This window comes from Globicephala melas, chromosome 9 (genome assembly GCF_963455315.2).
Source record: "Globicephala melas chromosome 9, mGloMel1.2, whole genome shotgun sequence".
In the NCBI taxonomy this organism is placed as follows: domain Eukaryota; kingdom Metazoa; phylum Chordata; class Mammalia; order Artiodactyla; family Delphinidae; genus Globicephala; species Globicephala melas.
The window spans coordinates 44,922,662-44,949,580 of NC_083322.1; the positions used below are offsets into that span (position 1 = coordinate 44,922,662).

The following is a 26,919-nucleotide window of genomic DNA, read 5'->3' on the forward strand; positions in this document are numbered from 1 at the left end:
GGATTATCTTTGCCACTTTGATGTACTTTGAGTTAAAAAAAAAGATGGGAATTTTCCCAAGAAAGGGGTTAAACAGATTTTGTTTGTAAATAGTTCAGCAGTTGTGGGAGGCTTCTGTTATTTTTTGCCTCACCTGCACTTCTCTTTCTTTGGATCTGTACTTCCTCCCCACCTGCCACTGACTTCAGGAGACCCAACTCCCCACCCTGCCCTTTTCAGAGTCCTGAAGAGGGGGCTGATATGTATGTCAGAGGAAAGAGGTTCTTTCTCCTTCTAAAATGATGATTAATAAGGGTCTATGGAGCTACAGGGGCCATCTTTGTTTCTGTGATGAGTGTGCTCTTTCCTGATAAAAGCCTACATACTGAGAAGTAGGGGAGAAAGACAGAGATGGAGAGAGAGAGGGCGAGAGTCAGAAAGTTGATGTTAAAATTAATGCTCAGCTTGTCTGAAACTTCTCAGTTAGAGGAGCCTAAAAGTCCTCTCTCTCTCTCTCTCTCTCTCTCAAGCTACTTTGAGTTGGCTAATTATCCTAATATAGGCATTTGTAAAAGTCAGAAGCAATATTTTATGTACCAATTGCACCAATTTATATTTCTTAATTCTGCAGGCTTTTTAATGCAAATTTTCCAAGGGCAAACATGGATCAACATCTCAAAAGATCCATATATGCTGATTTTAAAAGGAAGGGTACTCCACTAGCCCATCCTTAATTACCTATGTCATTTTTAGTCATTGATCTGTATCTACCAAATATTTCAGTAGTCCTGAGGAATCTTCCATCCATCCACAGCAATGTATCAATTTGTAATTATATGCTAGAATTGAGTTTCTATATTAGACAGATTGGCCATGAGACAAAACTAAGTTTTTTTATAGTCCGTGCCCGTTCTGTAACGCTTTGAATATGACATTTGGCAATACTCATTGTGAAATGCTAGTCAGATAATTCAGACCAAAGAATATACTTTGTGGCAGAATACACATCAGCTAGTTAGTTGGTTAGTGTAACTAACACTAACGATGTGCAAAATCTTGGCTAAAAGACTTCATGTTTCTCAGTAGCTGTATTTGCAAGAATTATCCAAATAATTGACACCTGCCCCAACTGATTTGTCTTAACATAGTCTTTATTATTTACATACCAGATGTACCTTAAAGAAAGTTCAATTTATTTTCTTTTCATCTTAAAAAAAGTATTACATATCTCTTGTGTGCAAGGTACTGTGTTGAGTGTTTATGGGGTGTGCATAGTCATGTCATGGAGGAAACGTGGACCCTGCCCTCTCATATTAAGAATAAATTTGGAAAGTTATGATATGTACACAAAAAAGTGAGACATGCTGCAAAGATAGGTGTTAGGGACTGAATTGTGTCTGTTGAAGCCCCAACCCCTAGTACCTCAGAATTTAACTGTATTTGGAGACAGTTTCTTTAAAGGAGTAATTAAGTTAAAATGAGGTGATTTGGGTGGACCTTAATCCAATATGACTGCTGTCCTTTTAAGAGGAGGAGATTAGGACACTGACACACACAGAGGGAAGACCACGTGAAGACACAGGGAGAAGACCGCCATGTCTAGGCCAAGGAAAAAGGCCTCAATCCTGCCAACACCTTAATCGCAGACTTCTAGGCCTCCAGATTTGAGAGAAAATAAATTTCTGTTGTTTAAGTCCCCCAGTCTTTGTACTTTGTTTTGGCAGCTCTGGTAAACCAATGAGATAGATAAAAACAAAAACTACGTGGATTCAGGGAGCTGGAAGCATCCTTCCAGCTGGGAGCCTTGGAGAAAGCTTTATCTAGGTGGCTTCTGTAATGGCGTTTGGAGTAGAAAATGGCCATACGTAGTTGGAGAAGCTAGGTGTTTTTCAGTGGGAAAAGCATGTCAAGCACATGGCTGCAGAAAGTAGGAGAAAAGACCAAAAGTGTACGTTAATGCCAAATAGCGAGCTTGGATTTTAGGCTGAATGCAAACGAAAGCCACTGAAATACCTTGGCGGCACTGTAACAAAATCAGAACTGTGCTTGAAAAAGATTAATCTGGAAATCAGGTAATAATCAGTTGGAAGAGGAAAGCATTTTGAGTTTGGGCAGAACAGCTGGCAACCCAATGCAGTAGAGCAGAGTAAGGGGGTGAAGTAGAAGGTTCAGAAAAGACAGACACTGAAGAAGAGGTAAAGTCACTGGGGCTCAGCAGATGGCTTTGCTGTGGGAGGCAAGGGATAGAAAAAGAACTGAAGAACTGAAAGACAGCCAGGAGGTTCTGCTTGGAGTCTGGGAAGATGAGACTATGGAATTGACTACAGAAATAGGAAGAGAGTAGAAAAACAGGTCTAGGGCGTCCCTGGTGGCGCAGTGGTTAAGAATCCACCTGCCAGTGCAGGGGACACGGGTTCGAACCCTGGTCCGGGAAGATCCCACATGCCGCAGGGCAACTAAGCCCGTGCTCTAGAGCCCACGAGCCATAGCTACTGAGCCTGCATGCCACAACTACTGAAGCCCGTGCGCCTAGAGCCTGTGCTCCTCAACAAGAGAAGCCACCGCAATGAGAAGCCCATGCACTGCAACAAAGAGTAGCCCCCGCTCAGTGCAACTAGAGAAAGCCCACGCACAGCAACGAAGACCCAACACAGCCAAAAATAAATAAAATAAAAATAAATAAACAAAAAGGAAAAACAGGTCTAGGAAGGATGATGACCAGTACAGTTTTAGAGCTCCTGGGGACTGACAATTTTAAATGTGGTTGGAGATACAGAATTGTAGACATGTAAATTGGGATATATATACACACAACATATATACATACATATTATATACACACAATCTTTGTTTGGAAATGTATAATATATTTGCTTTGGGGAAAGTTTGCTTATATATGCTTGGGACATTTACAGACTTAGGACTAAGCGTGAAGATACAAATTTTGGATCATCACTGAAGCTATAAGAGGGGATTAAATTGCCAAGAGAAATAACAGGAAAACGGAAGAGAGGTTTGGGTGAAGGACACAGGGAGCATTTAAGGAACAAGGGTCAAAAGAGAAGTAAATGAGACTTCCCTGGTGGCGCAGTGGTTGAGAGTCCGCCTGCCGATGCAGGGGACACGGGTTCGTGCCCCGGTCCGGGAGGATCCCACATGCCGCGGAGCAGCTGGGCCCGTGAGCCATGGCCGCTGGGCCTGCACGTCCGGAGCCTGTGCTCCGCAACGGGAGAGGCCGCAACAGTGAGAGGCCCGCGTACCGCAAAAAAAAAAAAAAGAAAAGTAAACGGTGCATTCTTTGGAGAGGCAAGAGAAGAGCTTCTACTTGTTGGAAAATCTCTATTCAGCCACCGTAGCTGTTCCAGAAACTTGAAAAAAATTCCTTGCATTTAAATAATTAAAATTTTCAAGGGAACAGATGAAAGGATTCCCCCTGTTTTAGACAATAACGTAGATCCATTTTTACTTGCATTATCAGAAGACGACACAGGAATCTTAATTTCTTCTTAGCTACAGTAAATCTAAATAAAAGTTTCAAAAATCAAAGAACTTAGTGGCTACTAGCTATTGCTAGCCTCAAAATTTCCTTTAAGGAAAATAAATGTATTTTCATAAAATATGAAGAAAAAAATCAAACACAGCTACATAGAGTATTGGTCCTAGAAGTGATCCAATCTAACCTCTTTTTCCCAGGAAGCAGTAGAATTTCAGTCAAAGAACTCAAGAGAGTTTACATTAGTAAACACTGGTTTTTCATATTTCCACTGCATCAGTGATAGAACATTGATACAAACATCAAAGCCATAAAACTATTCTTGCTGATACATTGCATGGCCTCTTCTTTCTGTTTCTCTCTGCACAAGGCTGACCTGCAGCACTTGTGTTTAAATATCCCTGGTTACAGCCACATGCAAGGACCACCCATTGCCCACCTGATCTGCTGAGGGCAGAAGGGCAGAATCTGTCCCAACATACAAATGTGGTTGCCAGGGCTCACAGTTGTGACCCCACAGGAGGTGATGCTTATTGAAAGGATGGGCTGAGAAGGGTCCCCAAAAGATGACTTCCTCCTTGATAAGAGAACTACCTTTAAACTCTTCCTTTTCATTCCCCAAGCCCCTGAGCTTGAAAGAGATAATGATACTTTATGTAAGTGGATTTATGAGCGGTTGTAAGCTTTATAGAGTATTGAACCTTCTGTGCATTTTTGGCTACTGTAGAATAGAGGCTCCCTAACATACTTCCTGAGTGTCTGTTTATATGATATCCAGAAATAATTAACTAACCAATAAGATATCAATTTAATAAATTGAGTTTATTATTCCTATTGCAACATCTTTGCTGTTAAGATCTATCAATCTTTTGCCAACAACTACTTAACTGGCATTTTGAATAAACCTTTAAAGAATTTATAAAATATGGATTTATAGGAAACACAGAGCATATAATGCAGTTGAAGAAAATTTATCATTCTTTCTCTTTTGTAAATGGAAAATCAATGGTTAGGAAGCATCAAAGGTTTTATTTGCTTGGTCAAATCAATTCACAATCATTGATCTGAGAGTGTCTGTATATCTCCTTCCAAATAGGATTTGAGAGCTACTATCAACAGACAGTGTACATTCAATATGTTTATTATAGAAATAGAAAATCAGAGTCATGACTAGTGAAACACGGAAAACATGAAATAGTGATAAACTTCCACAGCAGAAACAGAAAGCTAGCCTTTCTTCTATATTGCAGTACATGCAAACACACTACCCCAAAATACGGCACTTGGCATATTGAATATTTAAAGCTGAAGAAGTTTGAGAAAACAGCAGAAGCAGGAAAGTCCCTTTGACTTTCCTCCCACCCTGCTTCCCTGAAACAGGTCATAAACCTTCATGTGAGACGTCCCTTCCCTACACATGGAAGAAAGGAGAGCATCCTTATCTTTGAAGACAAGGGGACACTGTCCTAACAAACGGGTCTTGCTAAGTTTCCCCGTTTGCTACACTTACTTCATACTCCATAACCTGTCATATCTCTGCATGACTGCCCACTCCACATCAAACCCAGCATAAAAATTCTCAAGTCAAACTGTTTCTTCGCGTCTTCATTTCCTTATGAAGGTTTCCATGTCACATAAAACTTAAACTTGGTGAATTTTCATACTTTTCTCTGTTAATCTGTCTTTGTTAATTTAATGTTCAGATTCAGCCAGAGACCCTAACTTTTTCCTCCCCTATAAAACCATCAAGCAAGGAGAAGTAAGCCTCAAAATATATTTGCTAGTGTTCAATTGTACAACTATGCTGACCATCTCAGGAATCTGGTTAAAGGAGTTTGAAAGGATTTTCTTTCCACCTGCTTCATAGGGCATAATACTAGTGCTTTCAGCAGCCTCCTTCTATACAGAAGCGTCAATTATTAGATTGGACATCATAATCATCATAACATTTCATTGCAACATTTCTTCCCATATAGAGCCTTTCTGCATGCTTTATGTCAAGAAAGGATTGTTATTTTTGGCAGTAATGTATCTTAAACGGAATTTGTATGAAACCATACTGTCTTTTTAAGCTATGTACAGACCATGTGGTGTTCCCAATATTAAATTTCCCTTTAAAGAAATTGTCAACTTTGAACTTGAGGATGTGTCTACAAGCATTGGTGACTCAGACAGAGCTGTTTAATTATAGTGGTACAAGGTATTAATATGCATCTGTTCTACAAAGACTAATTTTAGTTAAATTTTTTTATCACAAGTGCATTGATGTTGCAAGAATAAAATGGTGAAAAGGCTGCCGCAGATGTTATTTGCATTGGGGCTGGAGGTGGGTAATTGGGTCAGTTGAGTTCATATATTAAAGAATTGTCTGCTGGCTATTGCGTTGGCTGTCACAGTCTGTCTCAATCAAGCATAACTGCAGATCTCCAGAAATCTGTATTGATCAAAATAAAAATCTACATTTTATTTAGGTTCAAAGGGTTGGTGCTAATATCAACTACATTTGATTACCAAGCGTGTGATAGTTGAGTATTCAGGTTTACTGTACTGCAGCTTGCTAAAATAAAAACGTCTTGGTCTCTTTGGAAATACAGACAGGTCTGATTACTTGTCTCAGTTTGAGAATAAAAAGTGATGTTGAAGGAATGAATGTTTATTTGATGATGTCCCATCTCTGAATAAAAAGAAGAAAACAACAAAAACAAGCAACAGCCAATATATAAAAATAGTTGAACCCCATCACAAAAATTTCTGACTTCCCTAATCAAGCCACATTTCCTAAAGACATGCATGTTTTTCCTCATTGTCTATTTAAATGGCTCAAAAAAAGGCATCGCAATGGACAGACTCCCTTGTTAGAGGAAACAATTACTTGGTAGTATAGGTTATTTTAATGGACATATCACTTTAAACGAAGCCATCACATCTGTTCCGCCTTCTAATTACAAATGCAAAAGAAATACAATTCACCAATGCATCATAAAAGAGTAAAACATAAGTGATTTAATGCATATGTATGTTCCTAAGTCAATGCAGCATGCAATCTGCTATGTTTTTTACATGTTCTGAGCACAAATCAGATGGAAAACCTGTTCTCTGATGAAATGTGATTTCTTCTCCCTGGATAAGTTTGGTGCTGTATGGAAGCAATGGTTTGCACAAACGATTTGCAGACTACACTGCTGCTCTAGCAAGTGTTCTTAGCTAAACTCTTCCTGGGGACTAATATTTTATGATCAACATAATGGGTTGCACCACTCTGATGCAGGTTGAGTACGAAAATATCTTAACCTAATGTACAGGGGAAATTTTCATTGACACATTAAGAAATAACTTCTTTTTCCCTCTTTTTCCCTAAAGGTGGGGGGAACATCAGAAGTATTAACAGGGTTACCCAACTGTCCTTGCTCAAGGGGGTGACTAAATGGCATTTACTGCTCCTCAATGACTGCTTAAAGAATTGTGTGTAGCTCTCATATTAGTGGTAGAATAGACATTGGTAAATGAGGATGTTATTTTCTTGTTTCTAGTAAAAAATAGTCCCATTTAAAGAAAATATTTGAATGGGGTTAGCTTTCTGTACCTGTGAGTCAAGCAGGAAGGCAAGAATTTGGTTAGAGTTAGAGGTCAGGAAGGGCAATACTCCCGATTTAGGACAAAGCAGCGTAATCACAATTCCATGATAGCAACCAAACTTGAATTAACAATTCAATTTAAATGTTAAGAAACTGTTAGTTATCGTATCCCTTCCTCAATCAAGGTTGGGTCCATCCAGTTTCTCTTACCGGCTTTTCACCAGGGCAGGAAGTGTTGGAGGCGTGTGGATGGACCTCAGTTCTCCCTCTGCTAAGATGTAGGCATCTCAAAAGCAGGGGCTATGTTTTATCCATCAGCCTGGTCCATTACTGAAAATAGACCCATTACTGAGAATAGAACTGAATAGATATTAGCTGGCAGCAGTTTCTGAGTGAATGAGTAAACCTGAAAGTATGGATGGGTAATTGACTAGTCCTGACAAAATTCTGCTTCCAAAGGGTCATTTTATGTGGAAATATTAAAACAAGTGTTAATGCAGCCTTTCAATCTGAGGGCAATTTTTCCACCTTGTTAATTATTACTAAATTTCAGAAAAACCCCGTTGGTATTTCTCTCCCAGAACTGTCGTGAGGATAAAATGAGATAATATATGTAAAGGACTTAAACAGTGCCTGGCCCAAAGTAAGTGCTTGGTGTAAACATTAGCTATAATTCTTCTGTTCATTCTTACCTATGCCCAAATGACTCAGCCAAAGCCTGATCAATTTCTCATCCAATGGAAAATTAATCATATTAACTATTAATATGTTTAAAAACCTGACTTTGATGGCAGCACTGGATAAAACCAAAGATTCAAATGCACTGAGTACACACACACACACATAAGCATACATAATTAACGGGCGATAGACAATCATCAGCATAAATTTTATTGAGATACAATAGAGAATAAAAGTTAAGAATATGGCCTTTAGAGCTGGCCAGTTCTGCCTTAGAGAACTAACTTTGTCTCTTCTTCTCTATGTGAACTTAGACTTAACTTGTCTAAGTCTCTGCTTCCTTATCTGTAACATGGGAATAATAAAGAATACCTGCCACCTCATAGGTTTGTTGCCAGTGATTAATAAGACATAGTGCAAATCACACTGCCTGGATCATTGTAAGTACTCAATAAATATTAGCTAATATTATTTTTATGGTTACCACCTCTGGTAGCAATAAAAGTTTCATCACATGCTGTCAAAGCATTTAAAGTGAATTCTGTCATTTTCATAAGCAAGAAGAAGGAAATCCTGATAGAGTTTGACAAATAAGGGCCCCAACATAAATTACTTTCTCCTTTCCATACACAACTGACTTCCTTTGATATGAATATGAAATCTCCATGTGCATAGAAATGAGGAGACACCAAATGCTCTTCACATCTATTTGGCTTTCTAACTTCAAAAGCAGAACTCTGAGGCAATCTGCTGCACCAGGCAGTCCTCACAGCCTCCTGACTGGGTTCACTAATACAGCATCAGATAGAAGCTCTAGTCTTCAAACCCCAACTGTCTATCACCTGATTGGCATAAAAGACATATATACACGGAATATTTTTCTTCCGAGCTTCTTCTCCATCCTCTCCATTCCCACTGCAACACCTTCACGTCATGGACATTCAGACTGTTGGTCTCCTGGTAGATATCCTTTCTGTAAATCACCCAAACTTTAATGCCACCTTTATCCTAAAACATAGTCAATAATATTGTCTTTACTCAAAAAAGTTGTCATGACTTCCCAATGACTCCAGAATGCAGAAACATCCTTAGTGCTGGGTCTTCTCCATTTGCCCTTCCAGATCCACTCTCCACCCTTCTCCACTGTGCTCTGTCCAGTAGGCTCACCTCCAGAGGTGAACGCTAGGAGCTCTTGTTCTTTGGCTTCCAATTGCATTTAACCAAAGAGAAAACCTAAAAGGTCTAAATGAGGACATTGCTTGAAGTGTGGAAGAAGAGGGAGCCACCTTATTCTTCCCTGCCAGAATATGGTTTGGGGACTGGCTGCATTTCTCTACTTAAGGCCACAGTTCCTGCCAGATATCCATTTCCCACGTAGCACTTTGCACATTCTGGTAACCGTTTCCTCCTCTTGCCTATTCAGGTCTGAAGGTGAGGATTGCTTCCCTTATTAAACTCTTCTATTTTATCCCATTAAAGTATGTCATCTATTTCTTGCTAGGACCTTGACTAATACAGGTTAGTTCTAGAAAACAGACCCTCAAAGTGGGATTCTGGGAATGAGTTGCCCACATATTTCATGAAAGCACAAACAAACTTCCTGCCAGGGAAAAATAAGACACTGGCAATCCATGGCATGTGCTACCATCATGAACAATCAAATGATCATCATCTCCTAACCATTCCCCTGAGAGGACCTGGACAATGCTTTATCAAGGCATTGAGAAATGCACTGACAAGAGAAGAACGAGCACCTTTGAAAGTCCCTGAGGTGGTGATGCAGAAGACAAAGGTGGAAGCTGGCATTGAACTTCCTGATTTCAAAGGAAATAATGGGACCTCAGGGTAATAGAAACCAGATGGCAGTGCTTAATCATCACATGTAATTACCCCCCAATAAACCAGGGAAGGGATAAGAAAATATACATAGAAATAGGTTGTCTTCAAGTAGAAGGGAAAACTGTATACTTTGCAAGGCTTCTGTCTGCTCTCTTGCTTTCTGTCATAAGACAGTCCAGAGGTATCTTGACTGCCTTGGTGTCCCGCAAAATATTTCTCTGGTCCAGTTCATCCCTGATATCATGCTAGTTGGATCTGGAGAACAGAGAGTAGCAAGAACTTCAGGTGTCTTATAAAGACATGTGCATCCCAGACTATGGAAGAAAATCTCCACAAAATTTCAGAGGCCTGCCATATGACTGAAGGTTCCAAGGGTCCAGCAGTTGGGGAGCATAGCAGGGTATCTCTTTAAAGTATAAGACAAATATTTTACCTTGACCCATTTTTCCCAAAGAGCATTAGGTTTGTTGGGCCTCTTTGGATTCTAGAAAAAACATAGGTGTACTGCTCTGACCCAAGTTCTGGATCACCTGTGAGGCTGGCAGTTTTGATTAAACATGGGCGGCCATTCAAACTGCTTAGCCACTTGGACCTTCTGACCAATCATATCCAACTGGACTGGAAGGGTCTATGGCAGACAGGGATGCTCACGGATTCTCTGGCAAGTCCTAGTAGGACAAACACAGAACACCTCTCTTGGGGTTTGGAGTATGGCCATGCCAACTCCTACCAATGGCAACTCTGTTAGAAAGTCAGATCCAGACTTGCTACCAAGCCTAGTAGAGTCTGAACACCTGACCATGGAACATCAAGTGGTTACCTGTCATGAACTGGATGGGATCTGATTGACTGGATCAGAAAATTGGATGTGCACAGCAGTATTCCATCATCAAATGGAAATGGGTTGCTTAAGACTTTGCCCAAGCAAGTCTGCAAGGGACTGTAAAGAGCACAGACGGTGACTCAGACCCCCACTGCACTTGCTCCTCATACTGAGCTGTCTCTTTCCCAGCCGGAACCTGTGATATCTTGGAGAGTTCTCTCTATTACCGGTTAACAGAGGAAGGGAATGCATGGGCAGGTTTACTGATGTGTTTTCCAGCCTACTGGCACCAGCCAGAGGTGAAAGGTGGTTATGCTACAGCCCTGAAGGCAGTAGAGGAGAAAAATCTTCCCAGGGAGCCAAACTGTGGGCAGTACATCTAGTTGTCCACTTTATATGCAAGGAGAGAAGCCTTCATATGTGAATTTACAATTATTCATGAGCAATGCTCAAAAGGTTTGCCAGAAGGTCAAGTTTTAGGAAAAAATGATATTGGAAAAATGGTGGCAAGGAGGTCTAAAGGAGGAGGTGGGTAGGTAACTCCTAGGAATGGGCACAGTATAGGAAGATATGTGTGCCCCACATAAATTTCTGCCATTGGACATCCACTGAGGAGGACGATCTCAGGAATCTGGTGGACAATGTGACCTGTCTGATGGGTGTCAATCAGCTTCTTCTTTTCCAGCCACCCCAATACTTGTCCAATGGTCCCATGTACAAAGTGGTCATGGTGGCAGAGAGGGAGGTTTGCACGGGCACAGAGATGGGGACTTTCCCTCCCCAGCACTCACTGACCACCTTCATTGCTGGCTGCCCAAACAGCCATCAGCAAAGAAAACTCAGCCTCTACTATGAAATCCTCCTGGACAGCAAAATGAGGACAAGATTTTTCACAGAGCTAAACAGATCCATTTCAAAAGACAATTCTCTATTTTGAGATTAGGTCCTTCTGCTTTTTGGTATAAAAATATATTTTTATTTGATTGCATAATGGTGGTAGGATTTCTTGCTTTTATTATTTGTTTGCTACTCAATGTTTATACTAGACAAAATAAAATATGACTACCTTATGTTGGTTTCTGGAAATTGTATTAGTTTGTAAAATCTAGAGGTCTAGAAACCACCGGTGTACTGGTTAAGAGCACTGAAGCCCTTGGCAATAGACCACCAACCCCAACTCCACTACTAACCTCTGGAGGAAATTTACTTACCCTTTGTAGATCTCTGTTTCCTTATTGACTTCATATGATTTGACGGCAAATTAAATGAGGCATTGCCTATTTTGATATTTCATATATATGCAGTCATATAATATGCAACACTTTGTGCCTGGTTCCTTTTACTCAGCATGTTTTTGAAGTTCATCTACGTTGTAGAAAGTATCAGTACTTCATTTCTTTTCATGGCTGATACCCTATTAGTATGTACATACTACAATTTACTCATCATTTCATCCATTGCTGGACATTTGGGCTATCGTAGCCATTTTCTAATCACCCTTCATCATTAATGATTTCCAGCGTGGTTATTCCTTTTTATTTTTAACTTGCTTCTATTACTTTGCAGTAAAAGACATTCAAGATCATTTGACACTTTAGCTAATGTTGAAAGACCCATATTCCAAAAATGCCTTACTTCTACAGATATATGTTTCTGCGAGAGCATCCTCCAAGACACAAATCATCAAACCTGAGTGGCTCAGTGAAAACTTTGGTGGGCAGACAATCGTATAAAGAGAGAACTTTGGTTCAGTCAGTTAAGATGGCAAATGGTACATCTTCACGGCACCAGTCCCAACATTGGCATGAGCTATCATGAAAGAGGTCTTCCCTGGGTGTGGAAGGGCTCTGTCATCTCTTCTACTTCTGCCTAGTCACTCAGTCCCCTCATTACAGACCAACATCATGAGGACCTTTTCCCTAATTGGATATCAACTCCCAGGAAGAATAAGGAGTATGGTCCCATACAGAGATTACGGGGCCTGTTGAACTGATTATGTGATTAGGAGTAAACTAAGTCCATGACCTCTCATATGGAGTATCCAAATGTAAGGATGACATCATCACTTGCTTTGTGGTGCTTTTCCCCTCCCCTTAGACTCTGCTGCTTCACATGATGAATTCTGTCCCTGAAACTGCCTCACCCAAAAAGTTGTATCTACACCTCACTGAAGGAAATGGAGATCTGGCAATGATCCAGTTCATTTGATCAACATAGCTGGCGGAACCAGATAATTTAAGCTCCAAATTTCCCCATTAATCAAAATTGTCTGACGACGGCTACATCTGCTTTTACTTTGGGTTGTGTAGGCACAGTCTAATTGTGCATTTCCTAAAAACTGAATTTTATCATCTGTAACATTCATAGAGCTCTTCTTGCCCACATTTCTTTCCCAGCCTGTTTGACTGAACAGATCACTCAGTAATTAAAATTCATAATCAACACATGTTGAGTGTTTTTCCTCTTTCTTATGTTTTTACAATCCTTTCCCCTGACTTCTGGCTGGTTTGCCAACTGTCCCACTTTTCAGGAGTAAATACTAGAGGTTATCTTCCCAAGGGGCCACCATATTGGCTGCCTTTCTTAACCCTTTCCTCTTGTCTCAACCTCCCACCCCACCACCTCTGGAGGCAGGAACTTCAGAAACATTGACAGTTCTGACTATACCTCAAAGGCTAGTTGCAGAATAAAGTAGTAAATAGTCAGAGAAATAAAAAATGGAGACAACAGAGGGTCTGGTTCGAAGCAAATATACCACTGGCTTTACGGCTATGATCTCCCTTTTCAGAAGGTCTGTGAGTCCTAGACAAGCCCATTAGGCATGTGCCACTGGAATGGAGCCTGGCCAAGCCAAGCTTGTGTCAAACAAGGGGGAGGAAGGGTCAGTGGGCTGGTAGGCAGCTAAGGCTGCAGTTAACAGGAGTCAAGAAAGCCCTTTGTAAAATGTTTGCCTGGGGGCACAAAACAGATGCCTTCTGAAGAGGAAGACCAAGCTCATGAACCTGACTTAGTTTCTTTCGGAGTTGACCATGCCGGGGAGAAAACAAAACTCACACAGCTTCTAAAGTAAACCTGAACCAAGATTATCACCAACATCCTTAACTGGAAACGGACCCTCAGAGCCAGGTCTTCTTCTGGAGTCCTTGCATCCTTCCCTTCAACACACCCATAGTTTCTTTTCTCCTCAGCACTTAGGGAAGCTTTCCTCATGAACAGATCTCTTTCATCCCACACAACAGTCCTGTCGTTCCGTCTTATAGAGGAAGCCACCACCAAAGTCAAACCTTGACGGGGCTGCCTGCCTCTGTCCCGTTCTATCCCACGTAGCTTTGCTTCTTGGGGCCCAAGAAGTTGCTGGTTCTTTAAAATCTTAAGCACTGAGATTCAAAGCCGCTGTTGTATAATCCAATGAGACAAATACTTTGAACTGGCTTGTGCATTTCTCCCAGAATTACCTTCACCCGAGTACATAAATGAGGATGCCTCCTCACTGTTCCATAAACTTGTGAAGCTGAGATGGTATTTTTAACGCACTCATTTTAAACAATGTCTGTGCCGTACCCCTTTTGCTTTTGCTGTTGGCGCAGGTGAGGAGCTGCCTAACAGCTGAGCTCCGGATCCGACATGTGTGGCCCGGGGCGGGCCTTGGATTTTTCAAAGGGTAACGTTTTCACACGTGGCAAAACCCTCAAGTGTTTTCAGTATTCGTGGCTCAGTATAGCTCCTTCGTGTGTATTTCACAGACAAGCGAGAGGCATCTAACAATGGAAATTCTATCACCTTATCTGTTTTACCTTCCTTCCATCTGGAAAGCGCGCGCGCACACACACACACACACACACACACACACCTCTAGGAAGTTCACTTTCTTCTTGAACTCCAAAAAGCTTTTATGATTGTACATAGAATCGTCTTAGAGCAGTTAGAAGTGCTATGCATATTCCCAAAGCCCTGAAGAAAACATGGTCTGGAATTGTTTACTCCAGCAGAACCTGCCTAGAAGCAATAAGATTTCCTAAAGTTCCCAGATAGGTAGGACGTTGATTTCCTAGCAAGAGAATGCTGTGGGCCATACCCTGAGGGCTGCGTGGAAATAAGGGTGCAGTGCCCTTAGTCATGCTTCAGAGAAACCTCAGATGGGGCAGGACTGCACTTTCTCAAAGCTGGACCACCTACTCAGCTCTCTGTGTGGAGGAAAATAGGAAATTTTGGTCTCCCTATGGTCCCCCACAGACCATGCTACCTTTGGTGGTAAAGGGTTCCCGAACACACCACTGTGGCATTAAAGTCTATTTTGAGCAGAGGCGTTTGAGTTCCTGAAATCTCTTTTCTGCCTAAAAGCAGAGCCTCCCAAAAGGACTTAAAAGAACTCAATCGTCATGAGTCCCAGAGCTTGCAACTGGGAAGACTGGCTCATCATGGGAGATGAGACACTGTCATAAAACTATCATGTCTCCCACCTTTTCTTCTAAGCATCCATCTACCTTTGCAAGAAGTCATTTATTTTCCTGTAAGTGCCCTTCTCCCTTTTCCTTTCCCCTATTAAGGTGGTGTATAAGCCCCAAATTCTAAACACTTCCTTGAGTTACATCTTTCTGTGAATTCCCTTAAGTACATTTTAAATCTCTCTTTTCTCTTGCTAATCTCTCTTTTGTCAGTTTAATTTGCAGGTCCTCAAGTTCTGAACCTAAGAGGGTAGAAGAAAGGCTTTTCCTCCTCTACAGTGGGATCAGCCTGTGCTGGGTATTCTCCCTTTGCCCACGCCCCCAGACCCACCCTCTCCTTTCTGCTCTCTGCTCCGCCCTAGGAGACTCACCGGTATGGACTACTTCAACAGGCCCGCCCCCTTGGTCCTCTAGTTTCCAGTTGGTTTGGCTAATGGGAAGCCTCAGGAAGAGCTCACAGAAAGAAGAATATGGTCAAGGTATTTATTCCCTCAGTTCCCTCCAGGGCTGTGAGGTCACCATGGGCTATGTCCCTCAGCTGAAAGCCCAGCTCCTGCAAGGGAGCCCACTCCACATAACTTCTCTGACTGCCTCTTCTTACCCTTTCTGGTCTAAGGGTGAGAGAGTCCTATCTAGCCCCTGGGTACTACTGTACCCCTTGAAACTTTCTGTAACCCCCTCTGCCTTTGTTCATGGTTTCATATGAACCCCTCCAAATTACCCAATTTGGATGTGTTTTTTTTTTTTTACCGGAACCCTTGCTCCTATATAAGGAAGATGGAAGACAATCATGAATTTGGAGGCAATCTCATTACCTTTGAATGTAATCCCCATCTCTGGGGAGTCACTGAACGCCTGTTACACCAAGCCCTCTCTCCTGATTTGGCAGCAGGGTCCCAGCCAACTTCTTCATGCTCCTTTGGAGCCGTGAAAGCTCAATCACTGCTCTGCCACTTCGGCCACTGTCCTTATGCTTACGGTCAAGGTGAGGGGAGGAAGTAACCAGGTACCACCACCAGCATGCCGCACTTGTGAGTAAAGGACAAACTGATCTTCTCTGTCTCTCTTTCATCAGAGAGTTGATTAAGTCTCTGCAGGATCCGGTGAGAAGACAGCTGAGCCAGCATCCACCATGTGCCCAGAAGAATCCTCTGCAGTTCCTTTGCCTCAGGTCTCAGTACAAAGCTGCACCCTCTTCACACCCTCCCCACAGAAGCCAAAGTGTCATTTAACAGAGCACTCTCCTTAGAGGTGGGAGGAAGCCTTTCTCTTCTCTCTTAGAAGAAAACTCTCATCCATCTATCTTAGCCAGAGTCCCCCCCGCATCCTCTCTCCAGTAGATCTCCCAGAAAGGGGGTGTCCCACCTAGGACACTACATGTTAGCTGCCAATGCAGGAAGGTGACCCCTTGCTTCTTGTCAGGGTTTATAAACAAAAGAGGAGTCACCTGGCCTCCCCATATGATAAGGGACACCTCTGGCCATGACAAACTCACCTGTACTGTTTTCCCATTACCTAAAGGATTCCACCTAAACTCCTCCACCTGGCATTCAAGGTCCATCAGGATCTGCCCTCAATCTGTCTTTCCAAGTATAACTGAAACTCCTTATCAGGTGATAGGTTAGATGATCAGAGACCTTACAGGCCAAGTCAGGAGTCTTCATCTTCCTTGTAGGTGATGGGCCCTGGGCAGTGGGGGAGATAAGATGATTGCAATGAAAGGTCACCCAGACCCCATGCGGTGGAAGACCAGAATGGACGTAGCCTGCGCAGAGGCGGGATAGGGAGGTTGGAAGGAGGGAGAACCACGGCTTCCTTGGAATGTGACCCTCCCCAAGGTCAGGAGAGGTTGTGAGTGAACCTGCCCTCTGTTGAGAGGAGCACGTGGTATGGAACAAGCTGCTGGCAGCTCCCAGGGGGAATCGAGGGGTCAGAGGCTCAGCTGCTGCAGCCCTGCAGCCCACCTGACCCCCTGTACAAGGGAAACTGGAAAAGGGAGGGAGAGAGAGGTTCAAAAAAGGAAAGGAAGAGAAAAGAGAGGCCAGTTCGTGAAAGTCAAAGTCTCTGGGTTCTCCCAATATCCTGAGCTGAGATCTATTCTCACACCCTCTCTAACCTTCCTTGGCATTCCAGAAAGCTGATCAGACCCTGGAACTCAGGGAAGGAAAGGGACATTCAGAAGTTAGGGTTAGGAGGCAGGGATTCCTGCACTGATAGCATCTCCCCGCCCTTCTGCCAGCCTGTGTGCTGAGATGTTGGCACGGTTGCCTGGGAACAGTCATGAATCCCCAAGGTGAGCAAAGGGGCTGAGAATCCTTGTGTCCTGACTTCAAGAGATACACCCACCTCCTGTCAAAGACCAGAAGAGACAATTCACAGAAGAAGAAATAAAGGTTCAATAGCACACGTAATGCTGGACAACCTCACTACTGATGAAAAATGCAAATTAAGACATCATTTTTTATCTATTAAACTACCAAGCACTGAGAAAAAGATAATACCCATTATCGGGGAGAGTTTAAAGAAACAGAGCCTGTTATACATCACTGGTGCTCATGTAAAGTGGAACTGTCTTCCTGGTACTTTTTAGGAAATATCAAAACCCTGAAAAGTGGCATACCTGTCACCCAGCCATCTCTCTTAGTGGATTTATCCCAAATGACTAATTAAGAATGTGACCAAGGTACTAACTTTCATCGGATGATTGCCTTATGTTCAATCCTCAATCCTCCGTATCAAAGGACTGAAGATGGTATTTACCCCTCTTAACAAACAACTCCTCATTATGTTACCAGTTGAGTGAAAAGAATATTGATTTTTAATAAGCACATGTAGTGGCCATATAAACAAAAGTCCCACATTTCTTAACTTTCTATAATAGGCCTTAGTTTTGGGCTTTGTTTCTACTGTTCCTAGAAATAGTTCAACTCTACACACTTTTTTTTTTAATTGAAAAGCCTTATACATATGGCAAATAATTCAATATGGATTTGGTCCATGCTGGGTCACTCAAGAGAGATTAAGATGCAGTAACAAAAACTCTACAAATGTGTGTCATTTGTTACCACAAAGCTGTGTTTCTTGCTCATGTTACACATCCCATATGGGTAAATGGAGGGTCTGCTTCTCGTCTTCTCACTCAGGGACCCAATGTCCTGGAGCCTCTGTATCTAGAGTATTACTGGTCACGCAGGCAGGGGAAGGGAACCTGAGTGGGTACCGCAATAGCAACTCAATGCTCCGGCCTAGGACAAACACCCATCACTTGTTTTCTAGGAAGAAAAGAAGTCACGTGGTTGCACAAATAATTTCAAAGGTGTGGGAATTGCCATTCTACTACGATTGTAAGGAAGAAAGGCAGAAGCAAGTGAATCAGCCTTGTTTCTACCACACAGGCCAGAGTCAGGGAGTTTGTCTCTAAGACGTGAGACTTAGTATCAGACTGCATACTTCACCCCTGAAATTTTCTGAGAGCATTAGGAAAGAAGAAGAAACAGGATCAGTCCCATTTACTGATGATTCATTCAGGGATTATTGAGTATTCGTTCAGCATTGTGCTAGGAAATTCGGAAAATACAAAGAATATAATCACAATGTTTCCAGGTGCTTAAATCTAGTGGAAGAGGTAATACTATAATATTGCATATAAATTTAATTTATATAACATTGCATATAATATAGCATATAAAATGCAGGGGCTCCATGATAACTACTGACCACAATACAAGACTATTGTTTCTTAGCCTGTTTCAGGCTTCAGAGTCACTCAGAGAGCTATTTCAATGATACATAATCACGTTCCAGCGCCAGAAATATTGAATATTTGAATCAGCAAATATTCAGTGAGATAAAGGCCAGGCACATGAATTTTGATTAAAACTCCCTAGATGACTCTGGGCTCACCCCATTTTAAGAACCCTTGCAATATGAAAATGCAACAGTCATGCTCTCAGGGACAAGTGGGTATTAGAGACACTAAATAGAGATTCAGAGGAGGAAGAGGAACCTGTAGCCTGTAGCCTTGCGGTCAGGAAAGTTTTCAAGGGAAAAGTGGCCCTGGGTCCATGAAGGAGGCGTAGGGTTTGGCTAAGTGGATACAAGAAGTGAGGAATGGCCAGGGTTCAGGAGTAGGTGTACGTATATATAAATTATACTAGAGGGATAAAAAACATGTCAGTCAAGTGAGAACTTAAGTTGCAATGATGATTAAAAAGTGAGTATTTAGGGCTTCCCTGGTGGCGCAGTGGTTGAGAGTCCGCCTGCCGATGCAGGGGACACGGGTTCGTGCCCCGGTCCGGGAGGATCCCACATGCCGCGGAGTGGCTGGGCCCGTGAGCCATGGCCGCTGACCCTGCGCGTCCGGAGACTGTGCTCCACAACGGGAGAGGCCACAACAGTGAGAGGCCCGCGTACCGCAAACAAACAAGCAAAAAAAGTGAGTGTTTAGTTTAGACCAATATCCAGCTCTATAGAAAGCCTTTGAATCAACGTAGTTCCTCAGCTATTTAGACAATGACAGGCAAGTGATAAGTGCTTCATTAATATTTGTTGAATTAATTAAATTATTAATTAATCAATTCTGAATTGAGTAACTGAAGATCGAACCTCAAAAGTCTAAGAAGGTAATTAATGGCTGTTTATGAATAACTGATATCCAACTTCTTTGGTTTTACTTGTCCCAGAGATCAAAACCAGAAGTGATATGGCCCTTTTGTTCTTTTTAATAATCTATAAGCTACTCCTACTTCCATAAAGCATTCTCAAAGTTCACTGAATGAGCTGAAGGGGTCATTGAGATCTCCTAAAAGGCAGAAGCATTTTGCTATACTAGCCTCTCCTAAAAGGAGAGGCTAGTATAGCAAAATGGTTAAAATCATGACTGTTGGGGTCAAACAGACCTTGCTTTCTCATTTACGAGCTGTGTGACCTTGGACAAATCAGTCAACCTCTTTGGAAAGTTTAGATAATAATATCTAACTCATACCTAACTCACCTGAGGATTAAATAATATCAAGACCATAAAGACAATTTAGAAAAATCTAGAACAATGACATGGTCAGGACAAGTACATCTTAACAATTACCTGAAACTATCCCCTGTGACAGATGAGGATATCAAAACCTGCATTCAACTAAAGCCACAGAAAGACCCACATGGTAAAGCTCAAATCTCAAACCACTCAGTGACCATACCTTGGTTGACATTGGATTTTAGACCTTATTAATTTATACAATTGCATTAAAAATGCTGGACATTTTGCCATGTGCTTAAACTACCTTGCCGATAGATGGAGAAAACTCCCTGCATTTTGTTTTCACAAATCACTGAGACACAGATGATTTAGCCAACAAACTTTCTTTGCATTGGCCTGACCTGTATTTACAAGGTTCTCTGTTGGCCATTCTACCTCGTTTTCTTCCCAGCCCTGTGCCACCAGCTGGAACAAACACGTGCATCTGCTCATAAGAAGCACACTCAGGTCTTTGTCTCTTCCAGGCAAAGAAACAAAACAAACAAGTAAACAGAAAAGGTTGATATGATAAAAATTGAGCCAACCATGGTTTTTGGCTATAGAACACCAAACTAGCTAAACTAATTTTAAAAATCAAAACAGACTTGACTGCATGAATGCACAATTTATTAGATACTAATCCAAAAGAGTGGGTTCATAGCTGGCCAAATAAAAGCAATAATAAGAGTAGTTAGCACTTTAAAGCGTGACACTGTGTGCCAGGAATTGTGCTAAATGCTTTGAATGGATTACTGTGCTATCCACACAACAACCTAATAACGTAGTACTATTTTATCCACATTTTGCATAGGAGGCAGTAATAACACTGAGAGGGTAAGCAATTTGCCTGAAGAAACAGCAAATCACTAAAACTCAAGTTATGTTACATGGACCTCAATTCCAACGCTTGGTTATTACCAATAATACCAACAACAGGATTGCTATGGATATAACACATGTTGATTTTAACACGGTCTTCAACAAAACTTCCTGAAATCCTTGTGCTCGGTATCTGAACAGTTTAGCTGGGTATTAGCAAAATGAAGTAAATGTATGGTACATTGATTAGCCCTGGCCAAGAAGTGTGGATTACTATCATTGCAATTCTTATTAAACTTTATGAAGGCTGGTGTCTAGTTAGGTCCTATATAGCTCTGTCTTAATCAAAATATTACTGACTTGGGATGAAAACATAGAAGAACACTTAATATATTTACATATAACATATTTACATGCTACAAATAATGTTGTAAAAGTTATGAATAAGAAACTGAAGATTCAAAGACTCTCAATTGGCTCATTCTTTCAGTCCACAAGCATTTGTTAAGCACCTATGCAATGCCAGGCGCTGTGTTGGGCACACACAGAGTTAAGAGACACAGTCTCTGACCTCAATGAATTCATAATCTAGCCAAAGAAACTAATAGTCTGCAAAATGAACAAGTTGGTATTGATGAGACAAATACAGAATCCGGTTTCTGGACTCAAACAATCAGTCAAACAAGTACAGGATGGGGAGCGGGAAGTAATGTGGTTCAATAGCCCTCGATGTGAAAAAACTTTGGAGTTTATTTTGCTCCATGCTCCACGATTCAAGAGCAAAATGTTGCTCTGAGAGACACTAATGTACTCCTGGAACGTGTTAATGACGGTGCAGTGTTTAGAATAAAGCAGGTGATAAACTAGCACTCTGGGAAAATCCGATCTAATCCACAGTTCCGGGTTCAAATTGGGTACCAAAATCTAAGAGGTGATGAGAGACATTTACAAACTGGAGAAGATCTAGAAGCTAATAGCAACCAAGATAATGACGATTCTGAATCATGCTCCATGAAGAATGGCTGGAGACCTGTGAAAGAGAATTCAGGAGCCTTGGTAGCTGTCTTTGAATATCCCCAGAACTGACAGGTGAAAAGAAGGATCCAGCCCCTCTCCAGAAGGCAGACTAAGTACTAACAGGAGGAAAATGTACATGGCGGGATCTTCAAACACCACAAATGCAGCAAAATCAATGGGAAAAGAAGACAGAAAAGCCTAAAGGCAGTGGTCTATTGTTGGATTAACTTTCTTACTACTTATCTTGTACAGGGTGTTTGCAGAGAAAGAATGGTACCCAAGATATTTCATAAGGGGAAGATCGCAGTGAGCATCTTGTCCAGCAATTCACACCATAGCAAGCATTTTCATAAGCATCCCCTGCACATGAAGCCAAAGTAGGAGGGGGGATTGGTGGGGGGGGGGATCTCTGTCCTCTAGGAAGCTGTGATTGCATGACCTGAGCGTGAACAACACACAGCCAGCTGAACCACAGAGCAAGAAATAAAATACCCAAAGTCCCCATGAAAGTCCTGTTCCTTTGGAATTTGAACTTGACAGGGTTACTAAATCCTGAGAATTGTCCCTTGAAAATGTGTCTGGGGGCAGACTCTTCCTTTCCAACACCTGCCACCCTGATTGTTATCACCCCACCCCTGACTCCTTCACCAGGTTCCCAAGGGACATTCCTTCTGCTTTAGTTGGACATTGTGTTTTTGTATTGGGATGGGGTAAGGGACTCACGAAATATATTTAAAGAAGATTACTCTGGTAGTCATGTAGGGTACAAACTGGAAGGAGTAAAATTGTGCTTCCCAAGATGAACCAGGGCATTCCCACCCCTTCCTGAAAATTCAAGGACTGCCTTTGTAATGCTTCCAATGGTAATAATTAATGTCAGCCAACAGTCACTGAATGTTTACCGAATTATCTTGTAGGAACTTTTTAAGAAATGAATTCTCTCGATTCACCATCATTTTACAGATAAGTAAACTGAGGGACAGAGAGGTTAAGGACTTAGGACCTCACAGATTGTTAGTGATGATCCTTTGCCTCCCAGCCCACTCCCATGTGAACACAGGTAATCCGCCTCTGAAGTCCTCCAGTTAATTACTATGCTAGTTTGCCATTTAATAACTACTTTTCATATCATTTTAGGGCCTTTAAATTCGTAATCACTCTTAAGGATTTAAAAAAAATAACGAACAAGATTACATATAGTAGAAATAACCTTCAGTTGAGACTTCTCGTGTGATAACCAAGGCTGTTTGTTTGTTTTCTCCTCTGGGCCTCAGTTTCTTTGTGGATAAAGGTTTGACATAAAAGGTATATGAGGTTTCTCACAGCTCTAACATTTTACGGCTCTTGGATGCAAGAGGTTGAACGCAGCCCAAGCAAAAATTAGAGATTATTAGAAAATATTACTAAGCCATCTAGAGCCATCTTTCTTTTCTTTTTTGTTTTTTACCATTAAGAAGTGAGGCTAACCCCATGAAATTGAAGAAAAATTTGACCTTTTCTGCCTTCGGAAAAACGCGTCTTCAGGAGGAGAACCGCGGGGAGGGGCGGCGGCGGGGCGGCGGCGCGCAGCGGCGGGGATGACCGGGATGCTCTCTGGGGCCTTCAGGGAAGCCGCGTGGCCCTGGCGCCCAGCTCCTATCTGCCTAGAGAGGCACGTATCCGGACAATCCCTGGATCAGACTGACCCCTAGGGGCAGCGCGGCAATCCGCAGCCAGGGCTCCCGCGCACACAAAAGGAGTCGCCGGAGCTTCCAGCTGGAGCGGGCCAACAAATCTGCAGCGAGTGCTCTCAGATGCAGACACCACAAAGCCAAAACATTAACATTTTGCTTGCTATTTATTCAGCTTCTCCGTCTTGAATTCCCCCTCGCCAAGTAGCCTCCAAATGTGTCTCTTTGGGTATCAAAGTGATCACTTTGGATTAAAGTATTCCTTCTCAAAAGATACCTTAATTAAAATGTGTGTGGTGGAGGGAGGAGGGTGGAGAGAGACCTCTGTACTTCTAATTCCTCTATGAAAAAGAAATGACTGGTTAAAGGAAAAGGGGGATGGCCTTTTCACAACAGGAATTAGGAGACACAAAATAAGTTATTTTCAAGGTTTTTATTTGTTTCTTTCTGGTTATTGTTCAAAAGCTTTGGATAATGATGACAATAATAACAGTATCAGGTAACATTTACCAAGTGCTTACTATATGCTGCTAGGCGCTGTTCTCATTACTTTCACTTAGCATACATATTATATTATAAGGCACAGAGAGGTTAAGTAACTTACCCAAGGTCACACAGCTGGCAAGTTGCAGAGTTAGGATTCCACCCCATAGCCTCCTTCCCTAACTGGTATACTGCGCCCCCTTCTAAGCTGTAGCACTCACAGCATTTTTCAAACCTGAATTTACGCACTCAACGACTTCAGCAAATAGCAAAATTTTATTAACACTTAGATAACCTAGCACTCCAGGTTCAAAAGGAAAAGCCAAGAGTTTCTCAAATAGGATGAAAAGAAGTAGGAAAAAGGAAGATTCATGCCTAAAAAGCTCTAATATCAGGCAAAAAATTATTGACCAGAAAATATCAGTGAGGTGGACCCTGGAGAAGTATGCACCCTAATGTGGAAAACGTGCCCCATCCCCCCTGTACACCCAGAACCGCACCCAAGGCTCAGTGTCCAAGAAATGGTCCGTGACATTGTCTCTAAAGCATTCTTACCCCGTATTTCAAACCTGAGTCTGATCAAGTCTGTAGACCTAACTACCAATTTATGGGTAATACAGAAGACAGAAGAACATATTAAGCCATGCTACAGGAATGCAGTCAGCAAAAAACAGAATGTGGGAAATTCTATAGGACAAATGATCCAGTTTCTTTAACAAATAAATTATAAGGAAAAAAAGGGAATGTATAGATTAAAAGAGATTTAAGTGACATATCAACCAAATACAACGGATGGACTTTCTTGGAATCCTGATTTGAATAACCAACTATAAAACTAAGTACATAAACATTTATGAGACAGAGAAATTTAAACATTGACTATAAACTTGATATTAAAGAATGACTTTTTATTTTTTTAGATGTGATCATGGTATTGTGTTTATGTTTTTTAAAAGAGTCCTTGTCTTTTAGAGATACTTACTGAAGTACTTATGAATGAAACAGTATGGTGTCTGGGATCTGCTTTAAAATAGTCTATTAAAATGCTACTTACAGCAACATGGATGAACCTAGAGATTATTATACTAAGTGAAGTAAGTCAGACAGAGAAAGACAAATATCATGTGATATCACTTACATATGGAATCTAAAAAAATGACCCAAATGAACTTATTTACAAAACAGAAACAGATTCACAGACATAGAGAACAGACTTGTGGTTGCTGTGTGGTGGCGGGGGGAGGGACGGTTAGGAGTTTGGGATTAGCAGTTGCAAACTATTATCTATAGAATGGATAAACAACAAGGTCCTACTGTATAGCACAGGGAACTATATTCAATATCTTGTGCTAAATCATAATGGAAAAAAATATGAAAAAGAATGTATGTATATGTATAACTGAATCACTTTGCTGTGTAGCAAAAATTAACACAATATTGTAAATCAACTATACTTCAATAAAATAAATTTTTAAAAATAAAAAATAAAAATAATCTATTAAGGGTAAAGTTGAAACAAGTCTGGCCATGTATTGGTTATTGTTGAAGCTGGGTAAGAGGTACATGAAGGGTCACTTTACTATTCTATTTAGTGTATACAGTTGGCCCTTGAGCAACAGGGGAACTGCCTAGGTCCACTTACACATGGATTTTTTTCAATAAGTGCATCCTACAGTACTACACAATCTGTGGTTGGTTGAATCCATGGGTGCAGGACTGAAAATACAGAAGAACCTCAGATACGGAGGGCTGGCTGTAAAGTTAGACTTGGATTTTCCACTGCATGGGGGTCAAGTGCTCCAAACCCTGAGTTGTTCAAGGCTTAACTATATACATGAAAATTGACATAATTTTTTTTATGAATGACTGATCTAACCATGGATAAATAAGGAACCAGGTGGAAAGACGTACATGGGTGCAAGTGCAGAGGTGGGCACATCCAGGCTGCTGTAAGGAACAGTGAGCAACTCAGACTAACACAGATTATGTAAAGAGGGGTGGTGACCCGTGGGTTTGGGCAGAAATGATGAGAACTGATTAGGAAGAGCCACGAATACCTGTCATAAAAAGAGCAGCTAACGTTCTTTGACAATTTCTATGTGCCAGGCTTATAGTTTCCCTAACACTGTTTTGTGTTAGATCAATAATGAATTCCATCTTTCAGAAGAAAGTGAAGCTTACAGAAGGGATGTGACTTTTGCAAGCACACAGAGTCAGCAAGCTGAGGAACGAAGACCCAAACCGAAGAGTCTGACTAAATAGTCCACCGTCTTAACCACTGCTGGCGAGCAGTGTGGGATCAACTCAGAGTCGGGGCCGGGCTTACTCAGAGCTGTGCTCCGGGAAGATTCATCTGGCAGCAGCACAGGAGACGTCTTGGAAAGAAAAGAGACTGGAGGTGGGGAAACCAAAAGACCCTGTAGTTGTCGAAATGAGAGGCGGAGAAGGCTTGAACAAAGAAATGAGAGAGAAAATAAAGCGACTGAGAGGAGAAATGAAGAACGTTAAGAACACATAAGGGTCAAACAGCAGATTGCATTCAAATGACTAGAGAAAGGGAAGCCACAAAGAGAGCTCTGAACTTGGAAGGATATTTAGGGAGAATAATTCCTTTCAACCGCTGATATTGGGGGAAGAAGGACATATACGCTGTTACATTCGATGTACTTACGTTTGGGCGCACATTCTTTGCTGTGGAGTATATTCAGATGTCATTTTGCAAAATGATGCTTTGCCTCATGATTTATACACCATTATCTATTTAATTTCAGCTATGAAATTGAAATTAGACATGTCTTTTACAGAAAAAAAAAGCAGACTTTGATGTATTTTTGTGCCTCACAATTCCAGAGGCACCCTTGGATTCTGGTCTGGAAAATGGTGCTCCCTGGAGCCTTCTTGACAGATCTGGACAAAACAGCCAAGCCACCTAGAGCTGTGGGAGAGATTTGGCCTCGAGTGAGAGGAAGAACCTTCTTATGTAGGCAGAAAATTGAATCCCTGATGCTCCAATAATGTCACCATGCTTGATTTATTAGACATGGAAGGAACTCTCATCCCCTATGAGTGTGAAGCCCAGAAGGG

The 26,919-nt window shown here is 41.6% G+C and overlaps 1 long non-coding RNA gene across 1 annotated transcript in view; it reads right to left on the reverse strand.

The window, feature by feature from the left end:
• The window catches only part of LOC132597875 (uncharacterized), a 36,757-nt gene extending 13,499 nt beyond the window's left edge, over positions 1–23,258 (reverse strand). The window contains exon 1 of the long non-coding RNA XR_009565284.1: positions 23,176–23,258. This is a non-coding gene — a long non-coding RNA (uncharacterized lncRNA). The remainder of the gene's footprint in view (positions 1–23,175) is intronic.
• Between the last annotated feature and the right edge of the window lie 3,661 nt (positions 23,259–26,919).